This window comes from Perca flavescens, chromosome 9, assembly GCF_004354835.1.
Source record: "Perca flavescens isolate YP-PL-M2 chromosome 9, PFLA_1.0, whole genome shotgun sequence".
Taxonomy (NCBI): Eukaryota; Metazoa; Chordata; class Actinopteri; order Perciformes; family Percidae; genus Perca; species Perca flavescens.
The window spans coordinates 37,930,903-37,935,902 of NC_041339.1; the positions used below are offsets into that span (position 1 = coordinate 37,930,903).

A 5,000-nucleotide genomic window follows, 5' to 3' on the forward strand; every position below is an offset into this window, starting at 1 on the left:
CAGACACACTACACCGTTTAGCTGTCAGCATTTTAGCCGTGTTTAATCCAGTTACTACTGTGGCTAACGGTAGGCTAACGCTACCTGCTGTGTAACGTGTTATTAGGTAGGGGTGGGAATCACCAGAGGCCTCACGATACGATATCATCCCGATACTTATGTCACGATACGATATAATTGCGATTTTAAACATATTGCAATATTCTGCGATATATTGCAATGTATTACCATTTTTCCAACTTCAGATTTTTCCCAATTTCAAATGATATCCCCAAAAGGACAATTTTGTCAACATCTGTTTTATCTAAAAAGATCCATTTCTCTGTTTGTTGATCTCACTTCAATTGTATTGCTGCAAAATGGGATTGTGAAGCAGACAAACTGACCAACACATATATCATAAAAGATCGATACTTGGCCTCCTGTGTATCGATACAGTATTGCCACGAAAAAATATCACGATACTATACTGTATCGATTTTTTTCCCCCACCCCTATTATTAGTGTTTACTAGCGTGACGTTCAGCGATGTTTATGTTGGTTTCGGAGCATCAGCGCGCAACGCAGACATGTAAGTGGCAGTGTAATGAGCCACCGAAATCCGCGTAGCTGTTTCGTCTGGTAGATACCAGGCGCCGTTAACGTGAACAGAAAATTGCGTTGCCTGTATCTTTCACGGCAAACGTGCATGTGTGGAAAGCGGTCGCACAACAGCTGAAATGGCATACTCCTTCATAGTATCCTTAAAGGGACGAATGTAGCACAATATGGATGTATTAGTAGTAGGGTCGGGTACCGAAACTCGGTGCCAACAGGGAACCGGTGCCGACGTAAACGGTAGTAACGAGACCGAATAAGAACAAAAGTTTCGGTGCTTCATTTCGGTGCTCGACTTTACACTACACCTGACAGCATGTAACGTTAGCCTAGCTTTAGCTAGCAGCTGGATTAATCACGGTTAAAATGCTGACAGCTAACGTTAAACAGTGTAAAGTGTGACTGTGTTTCACTGTGGAGGACTTCTACAATTCATAGATATACAGGATGTTCATATGGTCGGAATTAAACAACACAAACGGTGCGTTCACTTGCAGCTGCCATTGTCGGAATTAAACAACACAGATTCACTTAAAACAGGTAGCCACGTGGTGCATTCACAGTAATTGTAAAATACCCTTTTCCCATCTGGGGTTCAACAGCAATTTACTGGTGAAATAAGTTATTGTTATAGTTATTACAAATCTTTAATTTTGACCATGGCCTTAGCAATAAACAAGTCACTGACTGTTGTTTACTACCCTTATTTTTTTTCTTCTTCTTTTTTTTTTTAACTTTTTATTGAAAAGTACCGGTTCAGGCACCGTTTAGGCACCGGCACCGTTTTAAAAGTATCTATTTAACACCGGAATTGAAAAAAAACCAAACGATACCCAACCCTAATTAGTAGGAATGTAGCACAACATGGATGTAAAAGCAGTTATAATTATATAATTATGTGACAATAAAATTTGTTTTGGCTAAAATCAACAAATAATCGTGATAATTAATCGTGATTATCATTTTGGCCATAATCGTATAATCGAACAGCACTACTTTAGTGTAAGACACTTATGCTATATTACGATATCCAAAATCCAAGGCGATATCTAGTCTCATATCACGATATTGATAGAATATAGATGTATTGCCCACCTCTACGCTAAGGCCACGCAGCCAGTGTGCAGGACCCCTTACAGCCATCACATTCGCCTCTCTCTCTCTTTGTCACTGAGCAGCAACAGCGAGCCAACGGGCGCATCACGTAGCGTGCCGGCCATCATAGTTACACTGGCGTAAAGTCTACATTAACCATCATTTTGTCACAAAAAATTACATCACTTCCCGTGGCCAATCGGTGAAAAGCACTATTCTTGACGCAGTGTTTTAATATTATTATGTTATTTTAACAGCGTTATCATTCTTGCCGATTGTCTTTGAATACTTAACATTAGCTGCGTAACAGCGAAGAAGCTAAGGGCTATAAATAGTTAATGTTGGTAATGTTAATCACTAAACAACCAGTACATAAACCAGGACGAATCATTACTTGATGATTAGGTGATAACTATACAACCTTAAGCTACAGCTAATGTTAGTGCAACATAACAACAGTGTCAACTACAACATGGGGTAGTGTAGTGTATTTGGTAGCGATGCTGTAATGTTGTGTGGTGAGGAATCCGATGAAGCTGTTTCTTGATTTATAAAGGTTTATTTACATCAAAGAAATCAGCATCAATTGACAAGCCCTGCAGAGCTCGGAGAGGACCTGTTTTCCCCGATTCTCCAGTGGTCCTCTGGCTTTCTTTGTTTGAACATGGTATATATTCTATGTGTGTAACATAGATGGGGGAGGAAACAATACTTTGACCAATGGCTATCATCCTTTTGGAACCAAGCCAACAAGGGCATCCCTAATTCTTTCCAGATGTTTCCAGAGAGGTGTCTTCTGAAAGTAGAGTAAAGTTCATACGATGTCTCCTGTCGAATCTTAGATACCAGTCCTAAATGTTCAGATAAAGCTCAAATACACGTTATATAGAATGATCAGATAAAATAGGATGAAAATACACCCCAGTAGCCCATAAAGTTATGGGCAGATTACATTAACAAACACATAATGATAGGCTAAACTGGGAAACTGTTATGATTGTAGCTGTTAATTAAGGTTATCTAACCCAATAGTCGGGGAGCCAAAGTCTCAAAAATGGGTTGAACCTGACATGGTCTGCCATACTTTTTATTTGTGTTCTTTCTGTTAACTTTGACCCTAAGAACCAATAATTGGAGGGTCTGCTCTGCCGGAAATATCGCGAAAAAAAATTGTGGCCATTTTAGTGTATGCAACCTTCATTTCTTATCAGAAAAATGTGAAAAAAGATTTTTTTCCTTAAAATCCTCAGTGGGTTGGGTAGGCTGGCAATAAATGCGTTCCAGATACACAGAACACATTTGCTTACAACATCCACTGAAAAATAACTCTTAAAACACATTTCTTCATGATTTTTGCTCAATTTAATGCAAAAAAATAGGCGTTTTCTCACTTTTTTTCCAATATTTTCATCTTTACTTCATTGGCAATCAACTATTCCCCCAAATTATGACATCAATCAATATGCCATTCTTTTCACACAAAAAACACAAATAAAAAGTATGGCAGACCATGTCAGGTTCAACCCATTTTATAAAGCTTTTGAGACTTTGGCTCCCCGACTACTACTACAAGTCTGCTGCCAGCAGGTCAGTAATCCTCTGTAGCTCCGCTCGTGGAAACATAAGTGTGAGTGTGAATTAGGGCTGGGCAATATATCGATATTGCATAAGCCGTGCTAACCTTCTGTCAGCGTGGAGGTGGACAACCGGTAGCAGAGTGGGTCTGTGGGCCTCTGCAGCCCAAAGCAGGCTCTGGGTCGGCAGCTGTCACCCAGCACACCCACATGTCTCAGGTCTCAGGTCTCAGGTCTCTGATCTATTATTCATGCTAGCAGCTGAAAGCAGATCTGAGCTGCTCGGGTTCCTCTCAGAGAAACTGGCCCGTTCTGATCAGAGGAACCAAACTCATCCCAACCGGGCGCGTGTGTGTGTGTGTGTGTTAGGGCTGCTCGATTATGGTAAAAAAAATATAATCACGATTATTTCAGTCAATATTGGAAATCACAGTAATTTAACACGGTTACTCGTTGACTTCTGGAAAGATGTTGCAGTTATTGAAAAAAAAAAAAAAAAAAAAAAACAGTGGAAAAAGTTCAATAAATCAACAGTAAAAACACACCAACAACTGTGAACTTTACCTCAATACTTTTCATATTTAAACTTTATTTTTTCATTCAGAACACGAGAGAGAAAATAAGAGTTTACTCCCAAAACATAATGAGCTAAATAATAGTTTTTCTCGATTATTCTGTTTTTGTGATCATTGGGAGCAGAAATCATAATCACGATTTAAATTTAGATTAATTGTACAGCCTTAATTGTGTGTGTGTGTGTGTGTGTGTGTGTGTGTGTGTGTGTGTGTGTGTGTGTGTGTGTGTGTGTGTGTGTGTGTGTGTGTGTGTGTGTGTGTGTGTGTGTGTGTGTGTGTGTGTGTGTGTGTGTGTGTGTGTGTGTGTGTGTGTGTGTGTGTGTGTGTGTGGCAAGGCAATTTTATTTATATAACACATTTCAGCACAAGGCAACTCAAAGTGCTTTACACAAGCTTCTGAACTACACCTTGTGTGTTCTCTTATTGGTCGGATGTGTCTGGGGGGGCGGGAGCAGGAAGAAGGTGCTGTGTTCCTCAGAAAGGAGCAATAAGTGGACTAATGTTTGAAGCTCCGGTGAAATCAACATGGAGCCTCAGCACTGTGACTATGTGCTGCTGTAGTTTGGAGGGGATGGAGCTGAGAACACGTTAGAGACCAAACAATGGCTGCATCAATGATTTATTACAGTCACACACTGAGAACTACGTGTGTGTGTCACTGTGTGTGTGTGTCACTGTGTGTGTGTCACTGTGTGTGTCATTGTGTGTGTGTGTCTCGTGTCTCTCTCTCTCTCTGTGTGTGTGTGTGTGTCTCTCTCTCTCTCTCTCTCTCTCTGTGTGTCTCTATGTGTGTGTCTATGTGTTTGTCTCGTGTCTCTCTCTCTGTGTGTGTGTGTGTGTGTGTGTCTCTCTCTCTGTGTGTGTGTCTGTCTGCGTTTGTGTGTGATAGTGTTGTGTGTGTGTGTGTGTCTGGATGTGTGTGTGTGTGTGTGTGTTTGTGTCTCTGTCTGCGTTTGTGTGTGTGATAGTGTTGTGTGTGTGTGTGTGTCTGGATGTGTGTGTGTGTGTGTGTGTGTGTGTGTGTGTGTCTCTGTCTGCGTTTGTGTGTGATAGTGTTGTTTGTGTGTGTGTGTGTCTGGATGTGTGTGTGTCTCTGTCTGCGTTTGTGTGTGTGATAGTGTTGTGTGTGTGTGTCTGGATGTGTGTGTGTGTGTCTGTC

At 40.8% G+C, this 5,000-nt stretch overlaps 1 protein-coding gene across 2 annotated transcripts in view; it reads left to right on the forward strand.

The window, feature by feature from the left end:
* LOC114561488 (polypyrimidine tract-binding protein 1) overlaps positions 1 to 5,000 on the forward strand; it is a 45,335-nt gene that overhangs the window by 11,470 nt on the left and 28,865 nt on the right. The window lies entirely within an intron of this gene.